At 43.0% G+C, this 20,224-nt stretch overlaps 1 protein-coding gene across 8 annotated transcripts in view; it reads left to right on the forward strand.

Moving 5' to 3' along the window:
• The first annotated feature begins 9,762 nt into the window (after positions 1 to 9,762).
• Positions 9,763 to 20,224, forward strand: part of EVI5 (ecotropic viral integration site 5) — a 223,156-nt gene continuing 212,694 nt past the window's right edge. For 4 of the 8 annotated variants that reach the window (XM_029618090.1, XM_029618091.1, XM_029618088.1 and 1 more), the window contains exon 1: positions 9,764 to 10,171. The gene's annotated coding sequence lies outside the window, so the exon portion shown is untranslated. Of the gene's footprint in view, positions 10,172 to 20,224 lie in introns of all 8 variants that reach the window. The other 4 variants (XM_029618087.1, XM_029618089.1, XM_029618094.1 and 1 more) reach the window with 2 other exon arrangements.

Consider the following 20,224-nt stretch of genomic DNA (forward strand, 5'->3'; position numbering starts at 1 on the left):
GTCACAAACAATTTGCAGCATCCGAAAAGGTCAAAAGGGATAAGCAAGCAGTGGATTTCTCCAATCCACCTTAATAATGGTTTATGAACTTTTCTTCCACGAACTCATCCAAACCTTTTTTAAACCCAGCTACACTAACAGGTTTTACCACATCCTTCGACAATAAGTTCCAGAGTTTAATTATGCTTTGAGTAAAAAAAAAATGTCTTTTTATTTTAAATGTACTACTTAGTAATTTTATTGTGTGTCCCCCTAGTCTTTGTACTTTTTGAAAGAATAAACAACTGATTTGTGCTAACCTGTTCCACTCCACTCATTATTTTATAGACTTCTTTCATATCTCCCATCTCTTCTTCAAGCCAAAGAGCCCTAACCTCTTCAGCCTTTCCTCACTGGGGAATCGTTCCATCCCCTTTATCATTTATCATTTGGATGCCCTTCTCTGTACTTTTTCTAATTCCGCTAGATCTTTTTTGAGATGCGGTGACTAGAAATTTACACAGTGCTCAAGGTGCAGTCTTGCCACTGAGCAATACAAAGGATTTATTTATTTTTCTTTTTATTGCACATATATACCACCTCATCTAAAGAAATTTTGATTGCAGTATATAAATTAACATACTTAATCATAAAACATAAACATAAATCAATAAAACATTATCTTCATTCAACTAAAACACAAATAAAATAAACTAAAACCAGTTTTTTGTATACCTGTCTAAAAATATCTGCTTTTAATTTTTTTCTAAAAAAAAAAAATAGATAGTTCTCTTCTTTCCTCAAACAACAATCCAATGCATTCCACATTGCTGGGCCGGCAACAGACAATGCTCTATTCCTCATCTCCTGTGTTCCGAAGTCCTTAAAACTAGGCTCACTCAACAGCTTTTCATTAACAGTTCAAAGACAACTTGACTTAACTAATTCTGCTAATGGATACCCTACCACATAAATCACTTTAAATCACTTTATGCAATAAAGTTATTTATTATATTTATTTAACATCTTTTCTATACCATCGTTAAGTAGTACCATCACAACAGTTTACATTTCAAACACTACAGCATGTTAAACATAATAAATATTAATAGACAAATAATAAAATACATTGAATAATTTCTTAAAATTTAGTATAACATTAAAATGTAAAGTTATAAATGAAACCTAAAATCATAAGTATAGAATGCACAATAAATACTAAAATCCTAAATAGTAAAAAAAAAAAACCCCATCAACTATCTACGCTAAGACTCTCACATTAGTAAAGGCCTGTGTGTACAGCCAAGTTTTCAAATCCTTTTTAAATTGCCTGTGGTCATGTTGCAGTCTAAGGAAGCACCTTAAAATATGATTTCTTAAACACAGGCAATCAGTGAAGCATTTCTAATGCTGGAGAAATATGTTCCTGGTACTTTAGCCCCGTTAAAACCCAAGTTGCTCAATTTTGCACTGTTGGAGGATGCTAAGTAAACCTTTGGCAAGCCCATATACAGAGCCTTACAATAATCAATTTTACTTAAAACAAGAACTTGAACTACCGTACAAAAGCCTTTCCAGATAGAGATTTAAATGTGAGCTTAAAACTTGGCTATTAAAAAATGCATACAACCTAACTTAAAAACATCAGAATGTAGAGATCTACAATAACAAGAAGAATAAAAGATAATAATTGATGCATGAGGAACAAAAGTAACATGAAATTTATCTTTTTATTTTCTGTACTTCTGTTGTTGTTTGGGATAGTTGTGGGTGGATCCTTGGGCCGGTGGCAGATGACCACGCCCCCGGGGGAAGATCACGAGAGGGACCACCGGTCAGGCTCAGAGTTTGGAGACAGACACACACTAGTTCTTTTATTAAACAGTATATTGAACCACCAGAGGTGGCAGTAGTGAGCTGGAAGTGCCCGGCTGGGCTGTAGTCCCTCAAATACTGGAAGAGCGATCTCAGGATGGCAGAGCTGTAGAGAAACTAAGTATAGTGAGTAGGCAGGGTATGCAGAGTTCAGGAACAGAACCTTGATGGTAACACTCACACAATAGTCTCTTGAAGCAGCCCAGGAACTGGAATGGATTAGGCCCTCGAGGACCGAGTACCTGGTTCCAGGGAAAGCTCTGAGAGAAGGATGGTAACTCACTGGTGTTGTAGGAAGCAATGACTTCCTGGCAGAAGTGGTATTCAGAAGCAGGTCCGAGAACGTGGACCCTCGAGGAACGAGTACCGGTTCCAGACTGCGACCTGAAACGCAAAAGAGAAACGAGGCCTCCGAGGAGCGGTTACCCCTGGTAAGTCCGAGGAGGCAGAGTAGCTAGGAGTGTAAGAAACCTTTCCTTGCTAACTCGATTAGTTAGCGAATTCAGAGACCTTAAATATCTGGTGCGGATGACGTCATCTCAGGGGGACGCCCCTGAGGTTCGCGCCACTCCTGGTATTTGAGTTGGGGCTGCGCCGCGCGCGCGCCCTTAGGCTTCTGGGAAGCATGGCGGAGTGCAGCGTCTTGCTGGTCCGGGGACGCCGGAGGAGGGTGGCAAGATGACGTCGCGGCAGCCAAACATCCAACAAGCAAAGAAGGAGTCGCCACAGAGGTAAGATGGGCGGGGTGGAGACGTCGGGCAGCGACGGTTGCAACAACTTCAAGTCTTATATCCTAGATCTTTAGGTATTATATATTGGATCATTTCATTTAATAGATGTTAAAGCCTATTTATGAATACTACCTCTGTAACCCATCATTAGAGCTATGAATATTATTTTTGTAAACTGTTGTGATCTTTACATGGAACGGAACGATGGAAAAAAAATATCTAACTAACTAACTAAATAAATACACATTTTCACACATGGCCTCATTGTTAATCTAGATTCTAAACTAACCCCTCAATTATGAGCCTCTGTAGCAATTGGAATGATGCAAACCTTTAATCTCCATAATTTTTCAATCAATGGTTTGCCTACTTACTTTGAATACAACTCTTTTTTCACATTAAGAACTAATTTATAGTTACCTAACCAATTCTAAACAGCTTCTAATTGATTAAATCACTGAACAAGCAAACTGCCATCTGGATTATAATGAAGACAAAACTGCAAATCATCAGGATAGATCAGATAAACCACATCTAAAGATTTATTTATTTTATTTTGTACTTTTATATACCATCAATCTGTAATACAATCTTAATGGTGTACAGAGTAGCAAAACATAGTCATAAAATAATAAACAAAAAGTAAAATATTCATAATACAAACATTAAAAATGAAAAATAAGTGGTAGCAAAAAACATAGTCTTAAGATAATAAATTACAAACATAATGCTCTTAATACAATCAATAAGGCAAATATTAGGTAATAAAATTGAAGATAAAATATAAAGAAAAAGAAAAACAGTAAAATAAACTTAAAAAAAACAACTAAAAATAGAGTCTGATATACAAATAGTTGAGCATGCCATGGCTACTGATTCAGATTTACAGCGTTTAAGAAGAATACTGAGACAGAAAAAAATCTCTCTTAGTCCCTGAAGAAGATAGGATAGTCGAAACATTGTCAGAGTCGGGCCGACGGCTCCAGTCTCGCAAAAATAGAAGGTTTATATAAAAGATTTCCTCTGAAGTATAAGTTAAGTAAATGACAACCTTTAGAGATGGAGACCATGTAAGAGAGAGTTTTTACAACGCTTTGGATAAGCATAATCACTAATGAGAATTAAAAGGAACACACTGCATTAAAATGGAAATGAAAAATTGAAAAAATTAAAAACGGTATTAATAAACATAAGGTTATCACCAACATATGGGATAACCTATTTAGCTATACCGAACATTCGTGTACATTATGAAATTTAGTGTCCTCTCATTGTTGGTTTTTGCCTTTTTAAAGAGCCAAGTTTTTAAGGACTTTTTGAAGGCTTTAAGATAGTTTTGCATCTTTTTGGTTGCACAATTTAGGGCCTGCGATAGAAAAAGCTCTCTCTTTGACTTCTGATAAATGAGCAGATCTGATGGAGGGGGACTGCTAATAAACCTTTGTTGGCGGACCTTAAGTTTCTTTCGGGGATATGCAGATGAAGTGTAGCATTAAGCCATTCAGTGTTATCATGGTAAATGGATTTTTGAATTAGACATAAAACTTTGTAATCAATTTGGAATTTGATTGCCAGCCAGTGTAGATCAATAAATGTTGGTGTAATGTGATCACATTTTTTCCCTACTGGTTGCATATAAATATTGAAAAGTGTCAAAGATAGCAATGACCCTTGGGGTACCCCTGACAAAAAAGTCCTCCAACCAGAAAACTTCTCCCTGACTACAATTTGCTGACTTCTACCTAAGAGAAAAGTGACAAACCAGGATAATACTGTACATCAGTGGTCCCCAACCCTGTCCTGGGAACCCCACCAGCCAGTCGGGTTTTCAAGATATCCACAATGAATATGCATGAGAGAAGATTTGCACATGCAAATAATCAATGAGTGATACTGTTTCAGTACAACAGTTTTTCCTAAAACCCATTTGATATTTATGCAAATCACAATTTTCTTCCAAATATTGTTCCAGTTGTGTTAACACTCATTTTTCTAAGAGTTTACTTACCAATGACAGATTTGATATGGAGTGATAATTAGCCAAGTCTGAACCTGGCAGATTAATATTTTTTTTAAGGGACGCACCATCACTTTACTTTTTTAACATTGTTGGAACACTACCTTCAACTAGGGATTTGTTAATTATATGCATGGTAATATTATACTTCTCTCCCAACATACCACAAAGAATCCAAAATGTATTGGGTCCATTGGGGAACTTAAAGTTTTCAATTGAGCAATCACTTCTGACACATTTCCTTCCTTCAAAAGTCTGAACTTAGACCACCCAGTTACATCACTCCTTGCCAATAAATCTGCAATAAAGTTTGGAAAATCAACTCTTAGTAAACCACTTTGCAAATTTTCTATTTTTTTTCTCAACATTTTTTAAAGGCCTCACAATCAATATCTAATGATTTCATAACAGGAGGCTTGTTTACCAAAAATTAATTATAGAAAACAACTCCTTAGGTTGATTAATAGATTTATTAAGTTGCTCAGAACACATTTCTGACCTTACTAACCACTTCTTTATACCTCTGCAATAACATCACTCTCCTCTTTGACGGTGGGGATGTGGGGAGGACTTAGAGTCAGATGATAACCAACACGAGTCCTGACTTTTACAGTCTGGGATACTGATATTCAGACAAGTGAAAAAAGCACAGGACTGCTTCTAAGCAAAACAATGTCAGCACTGTCTGAATTTTCAAGAAGGCTCATATCCAGTAAAAATCTTGCTACCAGTAAATTTTTTGTTTATCATAAGGCTTGGAAATAATTGCACGGAATGGCAGTTGCTACCCTTAAGAGAAACATAAGGGTAACCTGCATGGCATGGCAGATACTACCATATGAAGCTTGCTGGGCAAACCGGATGGACCATTTGGTCCTTTTCTGCCGTCGTTTCTATGTTACTATACAGGAAAAGAGACAATAGTTAAAATTAGTTAATGAAGCTGAAGGCGACCCATCAAGCTTAAGATTTAAAAGCAGCCTCAAAAAGGAGGGGTTTTAGATGGGATTTAAAAAAGGTGAGAAATGGAACATAAAGAACCAGCTCAGGAAGTCTATTCCAAGCACATGGATGCTGCTGACATAAAATACTCTCCAAAGCCGCATAATGGTCGGTTTTACGAGGATCTCCAATATTTTTGGGGTGTCTCCTTTAAAGAGCATAGGGAAACCAGAGCTACAATGTGCCATATGGCCAGTAGGGATGTGAATAGTTTTTTGACGATTTAAAATATCGTCCGATATATTTTAAATCGTCAAAAATCGTTAGAGGTGATATTTAATAGGAATTCCCCCGATTTATCGTCAAAAATCGTAAATCGGGGGGAGGGGAAGGGGGAGGGCTGGAAAACCGGCACACTAAAACATCCCTAAAACCCACCCCGACCCTTTAAAATAAATCCCCCACCCTCCCGAACCCCCCCAAAATGTCTTAAATTACCTGGGGTCCAGTGGGGGGGGTCCTGTTGTGATCTTCCACTCTCGGGCGTCGGGCGTGTTGATAGAAAATGGCGGCCGGCGCTACCTTTGCCCTGTCATATAACAGGGCAAAGGTAGCGCCGGCGCCATTTTGGTTCCTGTTCCCCGACGTCACGAGCGTAGGAGATCGCTCCCGGACCCCCGCTGGACCCCCAGGGACTTTTGGCCAGCTTGGGGGAGCCTCCTGACCCACACAAGACTTGCCAAAAGTCCAGCGGGGGGCCGGCGCCATTAATGGCGGACCCCCGCTGTACCCCCAGGAACTTTTGGCCAGCTTGGGGGGGTCAGGATGGTGCCGGCCATATTGCCGTACAGCAAAATGGCGCCGGCCGTACGGCAACACGATTCGAGTGCAGGAGGTCGTTCCCGGACCCCCGCTGGACTTTTGGCAAGTCTTGTGGGGGTCAGGAGGCCCCCCCAAGCTGGCCCAAAGTCCCTGGGGGTCTGGGAGCGATCTCCTACGCTCGTGACATCGGGGAACAGGAACCAAAATGGCGCCGGCGCTACCTTTGCCCTGTCATATGACAGGGCAAAGGTAGCGCCGGCGCCATTTTCTATCAACGCGCCCAACGCCCGAGAGTGGAAGATCACAACGGGACCCCCCCACTGGACCCCAGGTAATTTAAGACATTTTGGGGGGGTTCGGGAGGGTGGGGGATTTATTTTAAAGGGTCGGGGTGGGTTTTAGGGATGTTTTAGTGTGCCGGTTTTCCCGCCCTCCCCCGATTTACGATTTACACGATATTTAAAAACACAAAACCGCGACGATCCGATTCCCTCCCCCCCCCAGCCTAAATCGATCGTTAAGACGATCGATCACACGATACACATCTCTAATGGCCAGGGGAGTGGATGGAAAGCAGCCAGAGTGGATTCCTGCTGGTGCTTGGTTCTTGTAGTTGCTGAAAGTTCCTGTAAGCAAAAAAGAAATAGTTCTATTATGGCATGTTGTCTCTGATTTTCTCAGGTTCTGGGCTACCCCACAGTCTTCCCCACCACATAATAATTTTCAGCTTTTAAGAATCAAGCTAGTGGCCAATAGGCTCTTAGAAAATCATAGTAGTTCCAATAAAATGATTGTCAGCGTCATATAAATAGGGTCCTTCTTTTTCAGTTTAAACCAATTTTCGCCCATAAATTCTTGGATTTTTCCCAAAGATGAAAATTGGTTTAAACTGATTTACTCCCTAATTTTAGACTGATTAAAGAGTAGCGCCAGAGCTGCAGATACAGCGTTTCAAGGCTTTCTACCACTGCTAGAAGCTAGTGCAGGTCAAGGAACATGCTGTGTTGCAAGCCCTGCCCGTGAAAGCATTCACTGATGTGACATTTCAAGTCTTGCCTCCCCTCCCCAACCAGCCAAAGGGCCTGCTGTTTGGTGCTGCTGATGCAGTGTTTGAAGTGACTCCCCTGCCTCTCCATCGTACTGGAACCAATACCCAGCAAGTTCCCTGGCTGCCCACAAAAGCAGAAGTGCAGTTCTGTAGAGCAGGGGTGGCTAAACTACGGCCTGCGGGACAAAGCTGGCCTAATGATAGATTTTTTTCCGGCCCTCCTCCTCAGCGTTCTCCATTATCTCTGGCTTGCCGGCACCTTGCAACGATGTCATCTAGAATGGCCTCACATCGCAGATGGAGGCCGGAGGTGACATTGACAGCGTAGGGAAAGCAGCGCAGCCCCAGCATCCACCAATTAAAGGAGGAGCAGCAGGGCAGGAAGAGGAGGAGCATCACCCAGCTAGCTAGAATCAGCTGTGTGCTGAAAGCCAAAATAGAGAGCCCCATGTGGCTGCCGTCCATCAGTAGTGAAGAGGCCCAAGGGGTTGCCAGTGGACTTCATCCCACTGGCGGCGAAGACGAGGAGAAGCTCGAGAGGCCACTGATGTTCCTCATTCCACCGGCAGCGAAGTAAAGGTGAGGCCTGGATCTCAACCTACCAACGGCAAAGAGGAAAAGAGGCGTGTCTCTTCAGTTCGCCCAACAATGCAGAAGCTGCACATTTGCAATGCCAGGCAAACTGAGCCCATCTGTTGTCTCTGCAGGCCTCAGTATTAAAAGCTCATGAGGGCAGCACTTTCTCTGTGCTGATCTCACAATACACGAGATCAGCCTGCAGAAACTGCTACACCCATTAATTTTTTATCCATGGGACCTGCAGAGAGGAGGAGCAGCAGGCTTCTGGAGGGCCAATGGATCAGCACATGGCAGTGGAGGAGTAGGAAAGACTCAGAGTCTGCCTTGTGTGTGTGTGTGTGTGTGTGCGTGTGTTAGAGAAAGAGAATGAATGGTGCCTATCTGGGGGTCTGTGTGTGTGTGTATGTGAGAATGAATATGTTCCTGCCTGGGGGTCTCTGTGTATGAGAATTAATGGGTGTTTGCCTAGGGGTCTGTGTGTATGTGAGAGAATGAATGGGTGCCTGCCTGGGGAATCTGTGTGTGGATGAGAGAAAGAGAGCACATGTGTGTGCAACAATCCCCCTTCCTCTCTGCCTGCTAATGCTAATCCATGACAATCTCAGGGCATCTGGAAATCAAACATTCCCAGGTATGGAGAGTGTGGACATTTTTTAAATCCCACTTTTAATTATTGGATATTATTTGATGTGTCTGTTTTGAAGTATTTTATGGGAGTTTGGACATTTTTATGAATTTTTAATTATTTGATGTTATTGTATTTGTTAATTCTGTTTAATTATTCTTTTTATTAGTATGGTTGCTGCTTTGGTCCTCTCATTGTGGGGTATTCTTGTCATTGTAACACCTCCCCTCCGCTCACAGAAACCTCGGTCCTCCTCTCTGAATAGCATCAGTAATGTGGCTCTCTTTAAAAAAAAGTTTGTCCACCCCTGCTGTAGAGCACAGTAGCTACAGCAAGCAAGATACCAAAGGCATGAGGAGGAGCCAGTAAGGATGAATGCAATTGCAATGGGAGGGGAAAGAGGGAGATTCTTGCTGGGGTCAGGAAGAAACAGGGACATTCTTGCAGGGGATGGGGCTGAGTGAGTGGGAGAATCTGTTTTAATATTGTTTTACTGTCCTGGTTTTTTGTCCACCCAAATAAACTCTGATATTTACGTGGAAAATAATAGTCATTTTATTCCACTGATTTTCTACTGTTTTTGTTCTTGTCAAAATAAACCCTGATAAATTATTGGGAAAACCCCCCAATAAAAACTGCAAATGACAGTCCTTACATTTTATTTATTTAGCATTTTTCTATACCGACTTTCCAATAGCAGAATTACTGATCAATTCGGTTTACATTCTAAACAATAACAACAATGACAAGTAAATGTCTTACAATGAACAGGTCGAATTTACTTGGATTAAGATATATGGGGGTAATAACATAATTAACATGTACGGTGCCTAATATAGGCTAGAGGTTGGGTTTTGATAATAGACTGCCAAAGATCATGTGATTTCTAGAGAAGATCTATATAGTTCTCTAGCGTGTTACCACTGAGGGGATATTGGCAGGGATATTTCGCAGGTTGATGTTATGGGAAAGCTTGGTTGAATAACCAAGTCTTGAGTCTTGAGTCAAGACTTGGTTACATATATACTACAGTAGCCCTTGAGAGTACAGACTCCATTTAGCAGGTCTTTTTTCCACGCCCACTCCCTGCCGATCCTCCTCCAGCAGGCTCAGCCCTAGATTTTCAGCATTTCCACCTATTCCAAAGCAGAGGCCAGCACCGCCCTCTGCACGTGAGCTAGCCCAGACCGGAACCTTGGCTAGAAAGCCAACCAAGGCCGCCTTTAATCGCCGTGACTGGAGGCGTCCTCCACCTGACCAAAACAAAAAAAAAGCCCCATCCGCGGGCGGCTGCCGCACTGCTCCCGCTTTCCCTGCCACTGGGCAGCGCGTCCCAGGCCGGACTCCCGGGCAGCCGCTGGGCCCGTACTGCGCATGCTCGCCGGCCTCTCCTGACGTCGGCGGGGGCAGCGGCGAGTTTCAGGGCAGTGAAGAAGAAGGAAAAGAAGAGGAAGAGGCCCGTGGACCCCCCCTCCCCCGCCCGAGGCAGCGCCTGTGCTCCCAGCTGCATGCGCCCTTAATGTTTACCTCTGACACCAGGCAACGTTTCCAAGGTAAGAGCCAGCCTGCACGGGACCGCCGCCGCCGCTTCCCGGGATACCGCACGCTCGGTTTTCCTCCGGCCCAGCCCCCCCCCCCCCCAGTCCCCTCACCGGCGGAGAGTTCTCCTCGCAGGGCTGAGGGAGCGGGCAGAGGCGGCTCCGGTGTTTGACAGCCGCTGCTGTGCTCCGCCGCCGCTGCGGAGGAGCGGCTCCCGGGGAGGGCTTGCCGTCACTTACCGTAGGGGGGTCAGCTGCCGCCTTGGATGGAGGTTGATGCCGAGCAGGCTGTACCGTGCACGGTACGATTACAAGACTAAAATATTCTAATATTTGAGCTGCAAGGCACCAGAGAGTGCTGTGAACTGTGGGCCGACACCGGGATGAACTACAGGATTCCCTGTTGCTGGACTGAAGCTTTAACTTGATGGTCCATATGCAGTAAAAAGTGTTGCCATACATTAAAGTGGGTTTGGAGCTCTAAGTAAAACAAATTGTTCCCCAAAACGGGGGAGTGGTTGGCCTCCTTACCGTGGAGGGAGGAAGCGTTCCTCTCTATGGTTCGGGACATGCAGCACCGAGATGCGCCTGAGAACTTGCGGGGGTGATGGACGTAGCCCAAAATTCCAGACCCTCACATGTTCCAGCAATGAGGGGAGAGGGAAAACCGTGTGCACTGGGGTATAAAATAGCCCCATCTGGCAATACAGATGATGGAGTAAAGGACAGTTTTTCTTTGTGTTCGGGTAAACAGGACCCCCCCCCCCCCATGCTGTTTTTCTTTAATTTCCGAACAACTAAGAAAAATAAGGATAATAGCCAGATCATTTCCCCATTAGACAATTGATTAGGACATAAATTGTGTGCACATAATACTTTAAGAGAATTCCATCCTCCTGCTGCAAGAAATACCTGTTTGATCTAAGATATCAAACCAGAAGTTGTTTAATAAGGTTATAGTTGTTTAGCTCTGCAACCTTATTTCTTTGTGGTGGGGGAGTAACCCAAATCTTAGACCTGCTTCCTAACTGACAAGATCACCATGAGCTGAGGACAAGATTGTTACTGGAAATGAGAAATACTGAAGAGAACCAAGCCTTTGAACATCTGTCTGCTCATTGCTTATTCTTTTCATTAGCAGTAAACCAAAAACAAGCTTAACACAAGACAAAGTAAAAAAACAAAACAACCCCCCCCCCCCCCACAGTTAAAACTATTGGTAGGATTTATAATCTTCAGTCTGTTGTCCTTGTTCCTATGAAACAGCTTATTCAACCAATCAACCTGCGGCTAAACTTTTCATCCACTTGTCTCTGAAATAGCTATTCAAAACATGTTTCCCTTTCTGTTGGTTTTTCATAGCTATCAGGTTTGTTTTTAATTTAAATCATATTCAGGAAATGTGTTGGAAACAGAAGTCCTTCAGCCATGCTATGCACAATATAGCTACAAGATGGGTAGTAACAATGATAGCTTTCATGGGCTGCTTTGCCATTTGGTCTCAGCCCTGTTAATGCTAGCTAGCAAGCATACCCATTAGTGCCACTTGTGATAGTGGTATTAGTCCATTGCAACAGATTTTCTTTGCCAGTGAGTGCAGAGTCTGCACCCTATTCCCATGTAGTCTTTTTTTTTTTTTTTTTTTTTGCTGTCCTACTCACCGTCCTAACCAGGTGTGGTTCTCTCTCTTTTCCTCTTGTACCCCCCAGCCTTCTCACACTCATCCTTTACTGCTTCATTCCTATTACAGCCCCATCACTGTCCTTCCCGGTCTCAGCTGGTGCCAAAGACATCTTTTTCTCCCTCCCGGGTCCCCAATTGGGGCCAAAGAGTCTTCCTCATGTGCTGCCATCTCCGAGTCCTGATCTTGGCTGACAATCAGGCTGATTCAGTAAAAACACGGGAGAGCGGATGAACGCCTGCTCTCCCAGCGCGCGCACAGGCCACTCGCCGGTGCGTGCGGTACAGTATGCAAATGAGGTGGTGCGGTAGAATCGGGCAAAAGGAGGCGCCAGGGACACTAGCGCGTCCATAGCGCCTCCTTTTAGCCCGGAGCGGTGGCTGTCAGCGGGTTTGACAGCCGATGCTCAATTTTGCCGGCGTTTGTTCTCGAGCCCGCTGACAGCCACGGGCTCGGAAACCAGACGCCGGCAAAATTGAGCGTCCGGTTTTCGGCCCGACAGCCACGGGCCGAATTCAAAATTTTTTTTAAAACTTTTTTTACTCTTCGGGACCTCTGACTTAATATCGCCATGATATTAAGTCGGAGGGTACACAGAAAAGCAGTTTTTACTGCTTTTCTGTGCACTTTCCCGGTGCCGGAAGAAATTAGCGCCTACCTTTGGGTCGGCGCTAATTTCTGAAAGTAAAGTGTGCAGCTTGGCTACATATTTTACTTTCTGTATCCCGCGCGCATACCTAATAGGGCCATCAACATGCATTTGAGGGCCATCAACATGCATGTTGAGGGCGCTATTAGGTGCCGCGGGTTGGACGCACGTTTTCCTCCCCTTACTGAATAAGGGGTAAGGGAAAACGTGTGTCCAAGAGCAGGCTAACAGTGCGCTCCGTCGGAGCACATTGTACTGTATTGGCCTGTTTGTTTCCTCCTCCTCCAACCTGTGCTTCCCCTCCATCCTGCCCCAGGGTGGAGGGGAAGCACGGCTCTAGAAGCAGGTTGAGCTCCAGAGCCTCAGTGTGTGAACGAGATGATTGTACAGAGAAGAGGGTTTTAGCTTTGTTAGGGAAGCTTAAGTTGATGGGATGGGCTCCACCTTAACCAGCCTGGAACCAGGCTGAAGGTGCTAACTTTTAAAAAGGAGAGCGGTTTTTAAACTAGAACATGAGAAAAAGCTGACAGTCACTCAGCAGCACATGGTTTGAAGGGGGGGGGGGGGGGGGTATCGTCAAAGAATACTGGCAAACCAAGTAAGCTAAAATGCTCCAATAGTTGTAAAAGTTGAAAAAACCCAGATGTGTTTAAATACAGTGCATGCAGATAAAAAATGACTCCAACCTGACTATATCTGATGATAAGCAGGTTGTGGGTACATATGAAAATAGAAATTAAAATGAAACTACTTTAAAGTGCCTGCAAATGCAAGAAGTCTAAAAAGTAAGATTGGAGAGTTAGTGTATGGTGCTAAAAAAGATACAGACACCATGATACCAGGGTTCATGACAAGGTAGAAAGAGTTGGTGGAGGGTTGGCATGATGGGTTAAGAATAGCATATAGTCAAGCGGGATAAAAGTTTTGCCGTAAACAAATTGCACTCTGGAGTCCTTATGAATAGAAATCCCTAGGGTAAAAGGTGAAGAGTTTAATAATGGGGATATATTACTGCCTGCCTGGCCAGGAGAGGAAACAGACTTTGAAATGCTATCAGAGATTAGACTGGCTAGTAAAATGGGCAACACAGTATTAATGAGAGACTTCAATTACCCGTGTATTGATTGGGTAAATGTCACAGGACATGCAAGGGAGGTAATGTTTCTGGATGCCATCAATGACTGCTCCATGCAGCAGCTGGAAATGGAACCAACCAGAGGGGGAATTATATTAGATCTAGTTCTCAGTGCAACGCAGGACCTGGTGCAAAAGATAAAGGTGGTGGATCTTTGACATAATCACTGGAGGGTGAATACAAAGGAAAACGATTACTGTAGAATTTAACTATAAAAAGGAATACAATGATAAAGTGAGGAAATTTACTTGAAAAAACTGAAAGGAGCAATCCACAAGGTTTACAAACCTGCAGATGTGGACACAGTTTAAAATTACCATCCTTGAGGCCCAGATAAAATTTATTCTGTGCATTAAAAAAAGGTCGAAAGAAAACCAAACAGTTGCCAGTACGGTTTAATAGTGAGTTGAAAGAGACAATTAAGACTAAAAGGGCATCATAAAATAAAAATGGAAAGCAGACCCATATGAAGAAACTGGGAAGAGCATAAGAACTGGCAAATTAGATGTAAAAAAGTAATTAAGCATGCTAAGAGAAAATTTGAAAAGAAGCTTTCCATAGAAGTAAAAGCAAGTAATACAAAATTTCAAGTCCATTTGAAGCAAAAAGCCTGTGAGGGAGTCAGTTGGGCTGACCAAGGAATGGTCAGGGAAGACAAGAAAAGAGGCAAAGAATTCATTTAATTTTTGTGCTGTCTCTTTAATGAGGAGGATTGTCAGGGTTATACCCACAGCGGAAACATATTTTTTGATGGTGATGACTCTTGACTGACTAGAATCACTGTGAAACTGAAGGATATAACAACTCTGATAGACTGAAGATGACACATGACCGGGTTTGGAAGGTATTCATCCCAGAGCTTTGAAGGAACTAAGACATGAAATTGTGGCCCTGTCTGGTTTGCAACCCTTCATTTAAAACAACCATGCTTCCAGAAAAGTGGAGAGTGGCCAGTGTGACACCAACTTTTAAAAAGGGCTCTGGGATGATCCAAGAAGATGTAGACTGGTGAGCCTGATGTCCTTGCCAGGAAAAATGGTCAAAGCTAGTCTTAAAAACAAAATTACTGGCCACATAGACATGTTTTTAATGGGGGAGAGACAACATATTTTTTTTGCGGGTGTAAAACAAGTGGACAAAAGTGAGCCGCTTGATACAGTGTATTTGGATTTTCAGAAGGCATTTCACAAAGTCCTCAGGAAATTGTGAGGTCATGGCATTGGAGGCAGTGTACTATTGTGGACTGGTGACTGGACACGGTGGGTGGGACTAAATGATCAGTTTTCCGAATGGAGTGTCCCAGGGGTCTGTATTGAGACTTGTGGTGTTTAGCATATTTATAAATGATCGCGAGAAAGTAATGAGTGAGATGACTAATTTTGCAGATGACACAATTGTTTTGAATAAAGATCTGTGACAGAATTGAATTATTTAGAAATTAGAAAGAATGACCATCATGTTGTACTGTTTGATAGATATCATTAGGGCTCAAAGAGCTGCCCTTCTGTAGAGCATAAGTTTTTTAATCAGTCATTCTAAATTTTAAAGTGCACAATTAAAGACCTTGTGTGTGTGCAATTTACTCTTCCCTTTGTGCATAACTTAAAAAGCACTCATTTTGTAAAGTTGCTTGCAAAATACTTTTTGTTGAATCGGATGAATCTGTCGTGCCGATCAACTGGACAGCAAGAGATTTAAAAAGATTCAACAAAGCCTTAAGTATTGTCGGCATAGAACTTTACATACTCCTCCAAGGACTATATCGGGGCTCTGCCGACTGCATGTTCAGATCGTGTTCCTCTGAAGAAGGAAGTGTCTATACCTTCCGAAACTATGCAGTGTCAGGCATTTCAAGTACAATACGGTGGAACTAATCTTACAGCGTCCCTTCTAAAAAAAAAAAAAAAAAAAAGTGTTTTGCAAGCAACTTTACAGATGAGTGCTTTTTAAGTTATGTACACACGAGGTCTTTATTTGTGCACTTTAAAATTTAGAATGACTAATTAAAACATGCACAACAAAAGGGCATCTCTTTGAGCCCTAATGATATCTATCAAACAGTGCAATATGATGGTCATTCTTTCTAATTTCTAAATAATTCAATTCTGCCACACATCTTTATTCAGATCTGGTGAAATTTAGTTGTGTTTGTTGATCTTGATCATTCTTACACTTTGTGGGTTCTTTAGTTGTTTTACAATTGTTTTGAGTCATTAAAAAGCAGCAGCTTGTGAAGAATTGTAGAAGGACTTGTGAGACTAGGAGACTGGGCTTTTAAATGGCAGATGCAATTTAATGTGGACAAGTGCAAAATAACACGCATATGGGCCGATTCAGTAAAGTCTGCGGGCGAACGGGCCACTCGCTGGCCACAGTTTCAGACAGAATGCTGTACTCCATGGACCTTGGTCTGACCCAGAAGTATTTATTTTATTTATTTAACTTCTTTTAATATACCAATGCTCAAGACCAGGTCTTATCGTACCGGTTTACAATAAACTAGGGGGGAAACCAGTTAACACAGAAAGCGAAAGTTACATTAAAACAGGGAAAGTAGAACAAGGCCATTAGAAATTGTTTAATCTATCACTTTTCTTCTAACTGAAGAGCAAAGCAGGTAAGTGGCGAGCAATTGCTTACATGGTAAAAAATAAAATATATACAGATAACATAGCGGTGTCGATATGACAAGTTATTTGAGTGAGCAGTTCTAGCATAAGTTTCTTTGTGAGGCGGAAAGAGGACGCAACCGAGGGGTGTTGGTCCGTGCGGGTTACCATAAGGCTTCTTCAGCGATTATGCTTGGGCGAACAGCCATGTTTTCAATTTTTTTCTGAAGGTGAGATGACAATGTTCCTGGCTTAGATCTGGCGGGAGAGAATTCCAGTGATGCGGTCTAGCGGTTGATAGCGCTCGTTTTTCAATGGAGTTGTGTATAGCGGATTTGCTAGGGGGAACCTGGAGGGAGCCTCTGTATGCAGATCTGGTTGGCTTTGATGAGGAGTGGAGTTCGAGGGGTATGGAAAGTTGGAGAGAGGATTGCTGATATATGGTTTTGTGGATGATGGTCAGTGAAGTAAAAGTAAGATTATCAGCAGCCTGTTTAGGGAGCCCCTGAGAGATGCTAGCAGCATGGTTAGAGGTGCAGGGTAGCCCCAGAATTACAGTAGAACTGTAGTCCCTTTTTTTTAAAATGAGTTCTTCTTTAGAATGCTAGTACAGGTGTGCCTGTGTGGTAGCCTTTCCTGCAGTGTTTTTGCTGCCTATATTGAAATAGCTGCTTTAAAGGGGAACTTTTGTGGGTGTGTATATGTTATAATAAATTAACACTGTAATGACTTAGCATGACAGGGGAAGGCTGTGAGTTTGGTCTTTTTCTGCCATCATTTCTATGTTTCTATATTTCCAATCAGTCCATCCAGTCTGCCCAGCAAGCTCCCACACTTATTTTCCCATACTTATCTGTTTCACCGTCCACCAACTTCAGGGCCCTTGTTGGTAACTGTTTTTTGATTTGAATTTCCTGCCACCCTCTGCCATTGATGCAGAGAGTAATGTTGGAGTTGCATCAAAAGTGAAGCATAAGGCTTAATGGTTAAGTGTAGTAACCGCCGCATCCAGCAAGTTACTCTGCTTGTTTGCCCAGACTGCACAGATGGATGCTTTGTTGGATGATGTCTGAATGTAAATCTTTTTCATTTCCCCCTACCGTTGAAGCAGAGAGCAACGCTGTATATGCTTTCAAAATGATGTATTAGGTTTAATTGGTTTGGGGTAGTAACCGCCGTGATAAGCAAGCTACCCCCACGCTTTACCCAGATTGTGAAGTTCAGTCCTTTTTGATTGTTGTCTGAATGCAAATCCTCTATTCCACATTTCCCCTTGCTGTTGAAGCAGAGAGCAATGCTGGGGTTGCATTAACCGTGCAAAGGTTTTTTGAATAAGGGTAGTAATCACAAGCTAGTAGCCAACATTCCAGCAAGCCGCCCCCATGGCTCTACTCTTCATTCCCATCCTCTAGCCTTTATGGATCCACAGTGTTTATTCCTTGCCCCTTTGAAATCTTCACAGTTTTAGTCTTCACCACTTCCTCCGGAAGGGCATTCCAGGCATCCACCACCCTCTCCATGAAGAAATACTTCCTGACATTGGTTCTGAGTCTTCCTCCCTGTAGCTTCAAATCGTGAAGGTTTGTTGTTGACCATGGATCATTAAAACCTTTCAAGTATCTGAAAGTCTGTATCATATCACCCCTGCTCCTCCTCTCCTCCAGGGTGTACATATTTAGGTTCTTCAATCTCTCCTGATGAGCCATTTTACGAAGACCATCCACCTTTTTGGTTGCCCTTCTCTGGACCGTCTCCATCCTGCCTTTGTCCCTTTGGAGATACTGTCTCCAGAACTGAACACAGTATTCCAGGTTCAGTACCTCACCAAGGCTCTGTACAAGGGGATCATCACTTCCTTTCTCTTACTAATTTTCCTCCTCTATGCAGCCCAGCATTTTTCTGGCTTTAGCTATCGCCTTGTCACATTGTTTCGCCGACTTCAGATCGTTAGACACTATCACCCCAAGGTCTCTCTCATGCTCCATGCACATCAGTCCTTCCCCCCCTGCCGAATACAGTTCTTTCAGATTTCCACATCCCATATGCATGAATCTGCATTTCTTGACATTGAATCTCAGGTGCCATATCTTCGACCACTCTTCCAGCTTCCTTATATCCCGTCTCATTCTCTCCACTCCTTCCGGCGTGTCCACTCTGTCGCAGATCTTAGTATCATCCGCAAAAAGACAAACCTTACCTTCTATCCCATCCACAATGTCACTCACAAAGATATTGAACAGGACTGGTCCCAACACCGATCCTTGGGGCACTCTGCTTAACACCTCTCTCTCTCTTCAGAGTAAGTTCCATTTACCATCACACATTGTCTTCTGTCCGTCAACTAGTTTGCAATCCAGGCCACCATCTTGGCCCCCACTCCTAAGCTTCTCATTTTATTCACAAGCCGCCTGCGTGGGACTGTAACAAAAGCTTTGCTGAAATCTAAGTAGATGACATCAAGTGCTCTTCCTCTATCTAATTCCCTAGTCACCCAATCAAAAAAAGTCAATCAGATTTGTCTGACAGGACGATTGCCTCTGGTCCAGCAATTCTTCTGACTGTAGATAGCTCACTATTCTTTCTTTCAACAGCGACTCCATTACCTTCCCCACCACCGAGGTGAGGCTAACCGGCCTGTAGTTTCCAGCCTCCTCTCTGCTCCCACTCTTGTGAAGCGGGACCACCACTGCTCTTCTCCAGTCACTTGGCAACACTCCTGTTTCTAGGGATCTATTGAACAGGTCACACAGCGGACCCGCCAGCACATCTCTGAGCTCTCTCAGTATCCTGGTATGAACCTCATCAGGCCCCATGGCTTTGTCCACGTTTAGTTTTCCTAGCTCTTCCCATACATTCTCTTCTGTAAATGGAGTTACATCTACTCCACTCCCCTCCAGTTTCTTGTTATCTAGTGACGGTCCTTCTCCTGGGTCCTCTTTAGTGAACACAGAGCTGAAGTATTTGTTTAATATTTCTGCCATTTCTTCGTCTTTCTCCACACATTAATCCTTTTCCCCTTTTAATTTCACTATACCACTTGGAACTTTTCTCCTTTCTCTGATGTATCTGAAAAATGTTTTGTCACCTTGCTTTTTCCCTCTTTGGCAATTCTTCTGCTTGACGTTTTGCTGTCTTGATTACTTTCTTCTTCTCCCTCAGTTCCACCAGATATTCTTCCTTGTACTCCTCCCTTTGGGATCCTTTATATTTCTTGAGCGCTATTTTGTCAGCCACCTCTTTTGAGAACCAGATAGGTTTCATTTTTCTCTTGCTTTTCTTTACTTTTCTAGCATATAGATTAGTTGCCTTGGTAATTGCTCCTTTTATTTTGGTCCATTGTTGTTCCATATCTCTCTTGTTCTCCCAGCCTTCTAGTTCTTCTTCCAGATACTTCCCCATTTCATCAAAGTCTGTGTTTTTGAACTGCAAAACTCGGGTCTTCGTGTTATTTCTCCGTATCCTATTTGTGATATGAAACCATACCGTATGATGATCATTGGTGCTGAGGTGGGCCCCTACCTGGACGTTAGACACATTATTTCCATTAGTGAGCACTAAATCGAGTATAGCTCCCTCCCTCGTGGGTTCCATTACCATTTGTTTGAACAGAGCCCCTTGCAGGGCATCTACTATTGTTAGATTCCCCCGAAGGGATTCTCCAGTCTACATCTGGCAGATTAAAATCTCCAACAATCACCACTTCTCCCTTCTTTCCCATCTTTTGGATGTCTTCAACCAGATCTCTGTCAAGCTCTTCCATATGATTTGGAGGCCTGTAAACCACTCCAATAAAAACGGATGCCCCATCATCTTTTTTTTAGGTCGGCCCATAGTGCTTCTTCTTCATCCCATCTTCCTTGCAGCTCAGATGCTTGGATATTGTTTCTGACATAAAGAGCTACTCCTCCCCCTTTCCTGTCCTCTGTTCTTCCTTAACAAGTTATAGCCCGGTATTGCTGTATCCCAATCAGATAAACCAGAGATACTTAAAGTA

The sequence above is a fragment of the Rhinatrema bivittatum genome, chromosome 10, assembly GCF_901001135.1.
Source record: "Rhinatrema bivittatum chromosome 10, aRhiBiv1.1, whole genome shotgun sequence".
NCBI lineage: Eukaryota > Metazoa > Chordata > Amphibia > Gymnophiona > Rhinatrematidae > Rhinatrema > Rhinatrema bivittatum.